This window comes from Podarcis bocagei (genome assembly GCF_964188305.1).
Source record: "Podarcis bocagei genome assembly, chromosome: 8".
Taxonomy (NCBI): domain Eukaryota; kingdom Metazoa; phylum Chordata; class Lepidosauria; order Squamata; family Lacertidae; genus Podarcis; species Podarcis bocagei.
Window position 1 is genome coordinate 31,654,230 of NC_138133.1, and position 13,762 is coordinate 31,667,991.

Below are 13,762 nucleotides of genomic sequence, written 5' to 3' on the forward strand. Positions count from 1 at the left end.
CTGCACCAACCTTGCCATTGCCTCCCCGCCCCCCATCAGCTGGGACTGCTTTTGCAGTGGAGGTGAAGCCAAGAAAAATGGATGCATCAATTCATGCTGCAGAAAGGTCAGAACAAACACAATACTGGGGATTTGACACTTTGCACTGCAACCTGAGCAGGATTGGCTGAGTCTACACATATCCTCCTTTTCTTCCCTTTTGCCATGCATGTCTGATTAACCTTTATAATACTTTGTACCTGCTTCCATTGTTGCAGTTTTACTTCCCTGTTTGATATCTGCTGTGATGTGGCAAGTGGGACTCATCGAGCTCCTTCAGAGTGGTCCCAAGAAGCCATCTGACCCCCTTAAATCTTCCAGTGGGATAAATTCAAGGCATCCCATGCCCCATACTGCAGTAGACCTGAAGGAAGAAACAGCTCGTCCTAAATCACTCATTCAACCTTTTCCATTGTTTCTTTATACTGGGCGAAGCATCTCCTAGAATGTTTTACTCATACCAAAATATTGTCAAACTTAGATAGCAGGTCTTTTTTAAAAAAACAACAACACAAAGACATAAGATTTCAAAAACATATGCAGCTTAGAAACCAATGCATGAATCCTGGAGGAAAGTGTACATAGGGTGATCTAAACTTGCAGTTCTTTCTCTAGTTTTTAACAATAAAAAATATTCCACTATTTTCCCCCTCCCTATGGACCATAGATCACAATATGCGCAGTTCAGGGTGGTGATGCTCTGCGTTATTAACTGCCTTATAAAATGTCTTCAAGTGAAGGGCTACCAGACTGCTGCTAAGTGACTAATAAATCTGATTCATCCTCACTCCCTACAGGGTCCTCCTCCTTCTTACTAATGTTTGACATTTTACAGTTTAATTAAGAACACCCTCCAAGCAGGGAAAAAAATCACTCTGAAAATGGCAGGTTTTCTTTCTAGATCAAGATATCAACAAAAGGGCAATTCAGCAGCCAACCAACTACTGGTGCCATTTATGAGACACACTATTTGCATCGTTGTCAAACATCCTTGAACTTTCCAGAACAACGAAGGGTGAAGACAAAGATACATTTCCACCTGCAATAAAAGCCATCTCTCAACCCACCATTCTCTACCCAGGAAAAAAAAAATGCCCTGGAATGCAGTGAGTGTACTTCAGACGTCCCTTCTGCTGCACACTGGCATGTTTTTTAGCCAGAAGATTACTCTGAAAAATCAGAGGCTAGGCTAGACACAAGTCGTCTGATGGCATATTGAGTTGCAGTTCAACAAGCAAGCAGCAGGTCCTTTATCTGTAGGGCCAAACGAGAAAACACAAGAATGTGGGCTTGCATTTCATGTGTCTTGTTGTATTATTATTTTTAAATGAAATAAGAAGCCTGATCAAGACCAGGAAGGAGTGGGTTCACCCTTCCTCCCACACGGCAGTTCTGATAACAACCCACCTCTCCTGAAGTTAACTGTTTGTTCCAGGGGAGAAGCTGCCTCTGACACCAAAGGCACCATTTCTCTTGGACATTGGTGCCAGCAGAGTAGAACTTCAGGGCAGAGGTCCAGGGCCACCATCAGAAGAATGAGCAGGAGAGCCCCCAAGTGGCTTATCACATTTGTAATAACTAGAGTAGGCAATGTTTTCTTCTCTCTGGGGGAACTCAAGGGAATGCAGCCCCAGCACCTTTTTCTTCTTCAAATGTTAAAAAGCGTAGACTTACTGCAACAACTTCATGGCTAGTACCAGTACCATTTTTTCTTAAAAAAAGAAAAAGCACTGATAGTAGGACATATCACTGCACACATCATCTCCTCAGGACTCGGTAAAACCATTAAGTGCAGAGTCAACTGAACTACGCCACTGATCTCAGAGCAATGAGCCGCTTCATGGAGTTGATTTTCATTGGGATCATGACATTGGGGAAAAGAATAAACTCTCCACATTGTCTTCATGCACCTGTTTTGTTTTTTGTTTTTAAAAAAGACATGCCCCCATGCACCTGTTGTTGTTTTTTAAAAAATATGCAAAATGCAATAATGTATTTCTGATATCCTCTGATATCATAGTTGATTCGATCAGGAGTGCCCTTCTATATTTCCATTGGTAAGCGAGGGAGGACAAGTTTCTCAGTAAGGGGTGTGTGTTGAATCATATATTAATTCTTAAATCTTGAATAGTGAACCTCATCCAGCTAAAGTTACCCCCCTAAGGTAATGGAGCTTAAGTTATCTATGGCTGACCCGTGCAATCCTGTGCCTACGTACTCAGGTCTACTGAATTTTGCATAGGATTGCAGCATCAGTCACGACTAACTTTAGTTGGACCCAGGGTCAAACCATTTCAGTGGCATTCATTGTGACTTCTTCGTATATCTCAAAGTCTATGCAAGTCTATTCAGAAGACCTCTGGGATTCATGGAACTTACTCCCAGGAAAATATATTTATAGATTCTCAGCCTATCGCAACATTATCCACACAGCCCAGGCAATCACAAGTTTTGTTCAACAATGGGATTTCTGCTTTTGTCATGTATGTATAGTAATAATAGTCATTCATTGTCCAGAAATGGCCAGACATAAAGGGGAAGCACTGGGAAAGCCCCTGTAGAAAGCAAGATCAGGCACATTCACTCTACCTGCTAGCAACAGTTGGTCTTTGGATTGGTGAACTTACCTGTTTTCAAAGTAGAAAAAATTGGAGTTCTCCTTCATCTCCTCCTTCTCCTCTGATTTTTACAATGAAAATATTGTCAACAATAATGCGGACAATGGAAGGTCATGAATAAGTAATGAAATCACTAAAGCATAAAGGGGAAATAGAGTGGAATATAAATGTAGTTAGGAACTTGGCCATACAGTAAAAGACAGCGTCAGGATGTAGATGACTAAACTAATATATGTGCAAAGAAATAACAATCCACACTGAATTAAAATCTGATGCTCAATAAGTCTAAATTGCTTTTACTACTCTGGGTATTTCATTTAAATGCCTAAGAGACATCAGGTACGAGTGGTAAGATTTATTTATTTTTTGAACACATGCATACGCAACATTATTATTATGGATTTCTGGGGGCCAATAATTGAAACTTTCTCAAGTCCCTTGTTTCCAATTTCTTTCCTTATATTTGGCATGGTAAACCAAATTAATCACTGTTTTTGTTTTTGAAAAAAAAAAGAAAATATGACTGGAAGTGTTTTGAAAAAACAGCAGGTTAAAATAGGTCTTGAGCTCAGTTGAATTCTAAGCACAGAAAGTCATTTAGGAGCAATGAAGAGATATTTATGGATAGATACATTAAGAAAAATGAAATGTAAGATTGAATAATAGCCCTCTAAAACCCAGTACAAATATATTTCTGCCAATCTCTTAACCATGGTTAAGTGTTTGGGCATAGGCCATAGACTTCTTCACAGCCTCTCTCCTCCCATCCCCTTCCAGGAGACTTAACTGTGACTTACAGCAGAATCCTACACACATCTACTCAGAAGTAACCCCACTGAGTTCAGTGGGACTTATTCCCATGTAAGTGGGTATTGGACCAAAGCCTTAGTTTTACAAATACAAGGTTCCCTGTTAACCAGGGTTTGCAAAACAGCTTCAAACCTGGGTTTCGAAACACGTTTTACAGTCAATGTGCCATTTACTGGTATCTGCCAAGTCTCCAGGGGATTCCTCAGAGGCTAAATGGATTATTATTGTAAAATTGACCTCTGATAAGACTAGCCATTATGGCCATATTGAATTTAAGTGCAGCTCTGTGAAACAGACCTTCCGATACGGAATGTATCCATTTTGAACTAGTTAAGAGAATGAAGTTAAAAGAACATCCAGATGGCCCTTCTGATTCATCCCACCCATCATGATAATCTGACAGAATCAAGTGGAAAAGCTTTTCCTGGATGCTATTGTTCCACATCTGCAGGAAGGGGTTTCATGTTAATAATCTCATATTGGGGCCAGGGTAAGTCCACGATTACAAAAAGATAGCATATCGGAGCAGGGCTGGCTGAAGACATTTTACCGCCTGATGCAGAACAGTAAATGGAGTCCCCAAGTCAAGGTGCATAGCAAATTTCATAGAATCATAGAGTGGGAAAGGTAATTTCCTGTTGATACAAGAAATCTACTCCTACAGCATTTCTGCTTGAAAACCTCTAACAAAAGGCTGTCTGTCAAACAGATCATACTGCCAGGAGGTCCCCCCCCCATTTTTTTGCTCCAAATCTTTGGAGCAACATCTAATGATGACTACCTACTTGCACAATGGAAGTTTGCTTCTGCAAATTCTCTTCTCTCCCTAGGCCCTCTTGTATCCCCCACAAAGCTGATATAGGGAGCATGCAGAGGGAAGGAGAGGAAGGAGAAGTCCCATTTTATGAGCAGAGGCCTGCTTGTGTTACCTGTTGACATTTCTATTCCACCTTAAGGAGCAGACGTGTGGAATTGTTGCGTGTCACATCTCTGTTTACATTCCAGCACAGCTTGCTGGGAACTTCCATTGTGTATAGTTCCCCCCCCCCCCGTTCTCTCTGAGATGACAAGAGAGAGAGATGACATGTTTCTTTGTCCTGATTTATGATGAATAAATCTGTAGTTATAGTATGCTTCCACAAGCCTCACACCTATTCTGTGTGCGCAGTTCGCTCTGCTGATAGTGTGCCCTGGCTTTAAAGCCTGGGTCGCTGATTTATGTCGGGCAGAGGCCGATGGTCTTCGCAGCGGGACGACTGGAAGGGAACGGCTCAGCTGGGGCTAGCCAGCTGGCCTTCTGGCCCTCTGCATGCCAACAACAAGATTATGGAGCCCAGATCCGAGGCGTTTACACCGGAGTAAGGCTGCTCCCACTTTTTCTTCTTTGGGTCTCACCCTCAGGACCAACAGAAAACTAACTTGCTTCATCATCTACGTTGGCAACCCTTCAAATATGTATCCCCAAGGAGGCCAAGTTATCTTGGGACCTAAAAGAGAAGAGCCCTACAAATTCTTATTCACTTCCTTGGCAGTAAGAATGCAATGATAATTGGCTTGATACATAGCAACATGCTGCCTCTTCTTGACACCCAAGGGCTCAGGGAAATGTAAAGACCCAATTCTTCTTCCTGGCTTCTGGCTGCAAGTTTTTGAATGTTCTGAATTTTTGTATTATATAAGTTTGAATGTATTGTATCATGCAGTGGCTAGAACAGGATTTTCTCCAATGAAAACAGGGTGGTCATATCATACCCTCCAACATTTCTCTGGTGATAATAGGGAGGTCTCAAGGAAAAGCGTGGCATTCCAGGATCAAATCAGAAACTGGGATTGCTTTTGTAAATCGGGGACTGCTTCTGGAAAATAGAGACACTTGGGGGGTCTGCATCATGCATTGGAGGTCTAACTGTCCAGATCAGACTGAACCTGACTACTGTTGGTGAACAGTGGTCAGAGAAGCATTCAGAGATGCCACCCCAACTCTATCCTCAGCTGTGTAGTCATTGCAGTCAAGACCTTTCTTGCCACTTGATTCTGCTGAATGTATGAATCAGCCCTGCCCCTCTGTTGACTTTGTATGTTTGCGTCTAGACATATGCTCAGTAGGAAGGAGCAAAAGTTTACATTTCTGAGCAAAATGAAAAAGCATGGGTGTCGGGATGTAAGCACTATAGCCCCTAGTCTAATGGGTAATAGAGTCATTAATTCTTCTGATTAACTTGGCCTTGGGGTTCATGAAAATGACATCCACCTCTTCCGCTCCTCTTCCCCGCTCCTCCTCCTCCTAATCTCAAACTGTGGAACGAGGGAGCATTAAAAAAAATATATCAAAAAACCCCAAGCTAATTAGAGAGAAACCAGGAGAAAAGAAGCAGTGAGAGACAGTTTTGAGCATTAATGAGACTTGTTTGGGGAGAGGATGTGACAAGCTCTTCAAAAGCATTATTGTCAAATGTGTCACTGTTTCATAGATGGCTAGAACTACCTTTTGAGCTTCACGCTGATAGTTAATGATTTGAAACTATAAAAAGATTGAAAAGGTAAAGGGGAAAATGTCAGCCGCAACTGGATTTTAATGAGAAGCTGCTCCCCGCTCCCCCATGCAAAAAAACCCCAGGATTGGAAAGTAGCAAAAGTTCACTTTCTCTCCACCCCCCTCCCAGCTCTACAGCACATTTTCTTTCCTTCTCATAATAACTGTTTACAAAGAAACCGTAGGGGAAAGAAAATCAAAGCTCCATCTTGTCTTAACTGCTGGAATAAAGCCTTTAACACTGTTGACTTTACTTTTGTGGGAAGACTGGTGGTGAGCAAGGGCGGGTAGGTTCTGCAAGGATGTGGATGACAAAAATAAGCAGAGATTGATGGGGGAGACAGCAATAGCTCTTGTTTGTTGTTTTGTGACGTGCTGAGCCGAAGCCATCTTCACACTGTGAGATGTAACAAAGAAATCTAAAGTGATTACACAGGTTCATTTGTCAGTATCACAGCTCCAGCTATATTGCAGGGCGCCGCAATGAGATGACAATGCATTTATTGCCATTGGTTGGTTATTAGTCGCATTATAGGGAGCATTAACGCAGCCTAGGATGCATAGACCGGGGAGACAATAGCTTTCTGGGCTTCAAACTCAGCGGGGTGTCCTTGTCATTAAATTGGGTACTGCCAATTTAATTTTTTAAAAAATAAATAAATAAACCGACAAACAAACGGGAAAGAAACTTCGATGAAACTAAAACTGAAAGGCACGCTTAAGGATGATCAGTAGGTTTCCTCTTATCGAGATATTTCAGAAAACAAAGCACATAAAATAGATATATATGGCTCTCAATAGTTCTTGCAGCTCCTCACGATGATCTGTACTGCATGCTGACTTCCTTATTACCACAGTGTTCTTCTCTCATAGTGAATTTGATAGTGGAAAACATTTTTACTTTCCTAATTTTAGCCAGTGGACACTCTAGGTGGCAAGCCATACTGGGTGTCACCTGTGGCGAAAGGTTATAAGCTTTCCCTGTGGTGTAAGGTGTTGTATTGATCAAATGAGTATCTTTCAAATTCTGTTGTGATGTTGATATTAGATGTTAGGCAGATGCTATTTCAACGGTTGTTTTAAACCCCAGTGGCTACCAGTGTGTTTCCAAGCCCTCTTCAAAAAGACTTGGTTAAGGAACCCCTCCACCCAAAATTCACCCTTGAATTTTGAGATCAACCTGTCTGTTCCCAATATGGTCTACACAGAGCAGAGCCTTTTCTGTGATGGCTGAATCTCCTGAATCAGGATAGATTCCTAAATCTGAATTCTTTACTGCATGGTTCAGAGGTACCGTATTTTTTGCTCTATAAGACTCACTTTCCCCCTCCTAAATAGTAAGGGGAAATGTGTGTGCGTCTTATGGAGCGAATGCAGGCTGCGCAGTTATCCCTGAAGCCAGAACAGCAAGAGGGATTGCTGCTTTCACTGGGCAGCGATCCCTCTTGCTGTTCTGGCTTCTGAGATTCAGTATATTTTTTTCCCTTGTTTTCCTCCTCTGAAAACTAGGTGCGTCTTGTGGTCTGGTGCGTCTTATAGAGCGAAAAATACGGTAATTCAGGGGGAAGGAGAAGACATGTGCAATAATAAGTCACAAACCATGACTCATTATTGCACATGTCTTCTCCTTCCCTCTTCCTTCTCAAAGCAGCAAGCAACTGGAGGTAGTTTAAAAGCTGAAGTTTTATCTCCTCCCCCTTTATATGCAAAGGGGGAGGTGAGGGCATGAAGGTTCATATGAGCCTTCAAAGGCCTGATTTGTACGTTGGGCTGCATTCAAGGAAGTCTTGGCACTCATGTATGGTACATACAGTAATAGTTTTGGATTCCATCATGGAAGTTCTTCCCTCTCTCCCCACCATACTGCTCAGATCTACTCTGGAGGGTTCAGCGGAATTATAGGAGCTGTTAATCTGAAAACATGCATTACCCCCTTGATGTCAACATTATATCCCAGTTTATGTCCAAGTTGGGGACCAGACTTCAGCACCAAAGTCAGGGGCGTAGCTAGGATTCTTGTTGGGGTGGGGGCAGGACTTTGTTAGGAAGGGGCAGGACTTTTGTTGGGGGGCAGAACCAACGTGATTGGTTAGTTAGTAAAGTATTTCTATTGTTTTACTTGATCTGGGGGGGGGCAGCTGCCCTCCTGCCCCCCTTGGCTACACCCATGACCAAAGTCCTAATGGGGGAAAAATGAAATTTATGCTTTACATGAAAAAAAAGAAAATCCCATTTGAATTCTAATATAGAAAAAATGGCTTTCTTAACAACAGTTGCAGAAGTGGTCTTTGCTTTCAGTGCTGTTGTTAATGTTCCAACCAACTAAACTTGTTCTTTTTGGTGTTTTTCTGCTACATCACTTATTCCTGATCATTTATTCTCCTTGCACTTTTGTCGGTGGCTTTCCCTTTTGACCCTTGTTGATCTCCTTTCCCCATCATTGCTATTTCATTTCCCCGATGGGGTCCTTGATGTTCTGAATCCTAATCACCCTGGAACATCGTGCCCTGCCTCTCTTAATCTCAGTGGTCCAGTGTAAGATTTTGTTTGCATATTATTTCACTAGCTTCTGTTCTAAGGCAGCTCTGCTGCCTTACTGTCAGCAAAACCATGTTGGAAGCCTTGAGTGAAGCCAGTCCACTGGAGTGTGCAGTAAGTTGAATTGCCACTACTTCCTGCTGTTCCTGTGATAGATAGTACCATAAAATGGATGTGATGTGGTTATTAGGCTGTGATTCGGTTCATACTGAGCTGTATTGATTGGTGTTGGTTCAGTGCTTGCTACACATTTTATCAATTGACCTTCCAGACTGTATTCCTGCTTGGCTTCTTTTACCTCTAATTCTGCTTTATCGCCAGTTTCATAGCCCCTCGTCTTTGTTTGGTTGATTTCTCGCCGTTCTTCTTAATGGCATTCTCTTTCTCTCTTTCCCCACTATTGAAAATGACTTTTCTAATAAGACCATATTTCCACACACCAATACAAGCAGGCATACACCCACATACCCATTTATTTAGATTTTTCTTCATTTGTATCTAGCACCCTTACTTTTATGCCATGTCAATTTCCTTATCAGTCTGTTGTTGTTGTTGTTGTTGTTGTTGTTGTTGTTGTTGTTGTTGTCCTTATCAGAATGATATAGGAGAGGAAACAATCACTATTATGAACAAAACAACAGTCAATTCATTTAATTTGTTTGTTAATCAAACAAAAGGTTAGTAATACACTATGAGTTTATTCCCACTTCTGTGACCTTTTGTGATTTCTAGACTGGTCTTAGCAAATCAGAAACATGGAATGAGTCCGTTGGGGTTGGGGTTTTTATTATTATTATTTTAGCAGCCGTGCAAACAAGTTATGTGGTTTAAAGTACGAACCAAAGGCTGTCATCGACACTTTTTACTGTCAATGGAAGTATGATGGCAAGAAGGTTGTTATTCCTCTTTGCATGCATATCTCTTTATTTGGTGGGAACATGATGCAGGAGAAAGGGTCAAAAGTGACTGTGCAAAGTTGTCCTTTCACTGTAAGTCTGGAATTGTGCCTCTTGTATATTCTGCACGGCACCAGACCAGGATGATGCTGATATAGTCTTCTTTTTCTGTCTCTTAGTTTTCAGCACAACTGCAAGTGGATTGAGACAGAAGCATCCCCACCCTCCTGACTAGTTCCCATCTTACGGCCGTAACAGAAAGGCCATATTAAATCCCTCCACATGGTGGCAATTGTGTGGCAAGTCATTTCTATGCAGCAGCTCATCACAGGAACAAAGCACTTTTCACTGTAGTATTACAAGCCTCGTTTTTTTGCACCTTTGTACTTGAGAACGAGTTCCTATTCCATGTGCTGAGTTGTTGCACGCAAATATAATAACAGCCTTGTAGCAGCACTTGGGGTGATTTAAAGCACAAATTGTCCCCTAATATAGAATTATATATTTTCCCCCCATACATCTATACTGGTGCTGTTGAAAGCATCCCTTTCAAAATATGTCTCAAGAGATCAGGATTACTAGCACTACATAAGGACACCTGAAGAACTCTTCGGATATTTCAGAGAAACCATACAAGGTCAGTTGTCTTAAAAACACCTTTGTATGATAAATGCCATTTAAATGTCTAGGGTTTTGTATGGAAGGCAATTATTATCATTATCAAACAGCTTTTAAATTGCTATTATAATGCACATCTGATGATTTTCTTTTAATTCAATAGTATTTTTCTTTTACATTTCCAGGCACACAGAAACCCCTTTCCTGTCTCCCTCTGTGCAGTAATTTCCCAAGGCTGATTATCTTACACTTTCATAAATTGACAGTGCTTCAAATGTGTGCCTGCTTTTAAAAATACTTCATAACATATTCAGATTTATATGGTTGCAAGTAGCCACCAGTTTATCAGCACTGACCTCTACAAAAGAGCTGTAGGATTTCAAACCCTATAAATCTATTGGAGTAGAACCCACTTCAGGAAAAAGGTTCTTACTGGACCAAACTGTAGTGGCGGATATGTGTTTCATTTTTGATCAAATGTCCACCTCTTTTGCAAATAAAGCAGTGACCTTTCTCCATCATGTCAGAATTCATGGAAATAACTTCAGTATTAATACACCCTTCAATTACATTTTTATTCCACTAAACCCCCAAATCCTATTCCTGCTTAGTAAATAGGGGCAAGCACAGTTTGGCTGGCATGTTTTGCTAGCTGTCTTGAACCTGAAAAGAAAAAAGAAGAAGAAAATACCCTTACCTGCCACTTTACTTTTCTTGATAAGTGTTTTGAGAAAATGAGAATAAATGAACAGTTTTTGCAAACTGGTAGCTTATGAGGCAGTGGCAATGTAATAACTGCAAGTGTGCACCCAGAATTAAGGTAGTGATGGCCACGATACTTGGCTGTGGCCTTCTCTGATCTAATGGTGAAAAAAAGTGGCAGATGTCCCAGGCACCCCCAGCCAACGAAGGCACATTTCTGATAGTTAATTCTTTTAAAGCATGGTGCACTGGATACATACACGCTCATGCTTCTAGCCTCTAAGCAACTGTCCCCAGGCCTGTGTCTTGTGGAGCAGTTGCAGCAACAGTGGGACCATGTGCCCCCAACCCCAGCTTATGTATCCACATCTGGTGAGGGGCTCACGTGCAACCTGAGGTTTGTCCTCTTACCTCTTCTATCCCCTCCTCGTTCTAGGAGACAGTAGGGCAGGGGGTGGCAGGAATTAGGCTGGCATGTCCCTCACCTGAACACCCTCTTCCTCCAACATGTCCTGTGCACCCATCTCCATCTCTGATGCCTATCTCCTCATAAATCATCCCCTCCCCTGGGTGAATCCTCTCACCTCCTGTCTCTGCAACACACTTGTCAGAGCCCTGCCAGCAGATGAGAGAGTGCAGGATATTCAGAGCTGAGGACTTGGGTTTGAGAATGGCAAGATTCGTCTTGAATCTCACAGCCCTGAGAAGGTGGCTTGCTGTAGTAACATGTGGCTTCCCAGATGCTGCTGAACTACAACTTCCATTGCCCCTGAACACTGGCTATGCTGGCTAGGGATTGTGGGAGTTGGAGTCCAACACCATCTATATGGTCACATGCTCCTCACCCTTGCTGTAGCAGATGGAAAGTCCATCACTTCCAGTATTCTGTTTCCGATAGCAACCAAAGAGATGCTTCTGGTTGGTCTACTCAGAAGTTCACTGGACATGGAGGTTCCATTTATCTAGCATATTTACTATTAATCCTACCATAAGGCACAGGATCAGTTTGGCTCATCATTAAAGGATGTTAATTATCGCTTATTTATTTATTCATTCATTATGATTGTTTCAGCTAGGGAAGGGACAATTAGATTTTCTGCCTCCTGTGCCAGCATGTCTTGGAAAGGTCACCTCTTAAAGATCTGTGAGAAATCTAGCCTCTCTCTATTAAAGGCCCAATATTTTCCTTCATAAAACAATAGGAAGGCAGATGTGTGTTATGTTATGGAGTGATCAAATGCTATAATAATACATGTTTGTGTGTCTTTAATATAGTAGATGCCTAAGGGTTGTTGTTGTCTGCCCATAGTAGCCCATCCCTCCTTAAAAACAAACAAACCAGTTTTAAAGAGAATAGCATATTCTCCATAAATCTATTCATTAAAGGAGAGAAATTAGCTCCATGCAGCAATCTGCTTTTATACACAATACATTTTGTTTTCTCTAGATGGCAGGTAGTATAACCAATGCATGTACAAGATCAGGAAATAGGCTTTTAGTGATGAATGGTCAAATTTTCAAAAAACATCTCACTTCATTCCATTTGTTCATAAAAGTCATTATGGGAACAAATAGCATTTTCCTACCTCGGGCACTCTGCAGCTCTTCGTCACAGGATGATGGTTTTCCACAATATCTCTAACCGCGGATTAAAAAAAAAAGAGAACCCAACAAACAGAGCATCCAGACAAATAGCCTGAACAGCAGGGTGCATTGGAGGAGACGGGGTGGGGGAAATAACTGGGAGAGGGTGGAAAAAGGAGAAAAGGAAAGGAATACAGTGACCTTGGACAGTTCTCAGCATTATTCTACAGTCAGGAGTTAAGTTTAGGTCAGTGATTCATACTGGCCTATGATGTATTTAATAAAGAATAAGAGGAACAGGAACAGGAAGGAGAGTGATGGAGGGAGTGCATTATACAAGTCCAGGCTTGAATCAGTGAGATCCTTTCATTTTTATTTCCATTTGCTGGAAACAAACAAATCCTCCCCATGATTTAAGTTAAGTAGCCTTCCTGAAGGGGTTCATGACATTTTGCCACGTGCAAGCTTCTCATTATTTTATCTACCAGGGCTTTCTGTGTATCCGCCTCCACTGTTGGAGGAAGCGCACCCCTGAATGCTGGTTGCTGGGAATTGCAAATCAGGACTGCACTCAAGTCCTGCTTGCGGCTGTAAGCATAAGACTGGCCATTGTGAGAACAGGGTGCTGGCCTGATCCAGAGAGGCTCTTCTTATTTTAACAGCTCCAGGTTGTGCAGATTTTATAGCAGGTGTAGCCTTACCTCACACGCTTCGCCTGCTGAAGGCGTATTGATTGGAGAGCTGTCAATGGTGCAAAGGTCTTTGAGGTGTTAGCTGGTGCTGTGAAACCCCAAGGTTTCAGAAAGTACAAAATAATATTTGGGGAAATAAACTAAGAGGGGACACACTCCCAAATAGCTCGATGGAGACTCAGCATGCTCAGTGCCAACAGAATGATGGCTGACTGTTGTGGTGGTGGGGATGGAAAACCAGGAAGGAGGGGGAATGGAATAGAGCAGCTGGAAGCCTAGAAGCACCCATGCTGCAACACTTTGTGGCAGGACCCCACATGAAATCCAGCATTCCACTGCAAACACTGGCCCACTGGATTCCTCTGGGAAGCTTACAAGTTGAGCATGAAGGTAACAGCCATTCTTGTTTATCTGCAATCAGCTTCTGGTGTTCAGGAGTATATTGCCTTTAAACGTGAAGGTTGAATTCAACTATCATGCCTGATACCTGTTGATAAGACTGAATTTTTCAAAACCATTTTAAGCCACGGACAACACTACATTTTGTGGCAGTGAATTCCATAAATTTAGTATTCCTTGTACAAATAAATACTTTATCTTGTGCATTCTGAGCCTACTGCCAATCTATTGTGTTGGGTGATTCCAAGCTCTCTCTAGCATCATGTCCTTGTGTTCCATATCTCTCACCTCTGAGCAATTTTTGAAAACCCACTATTGTGTGTTTCATAACTG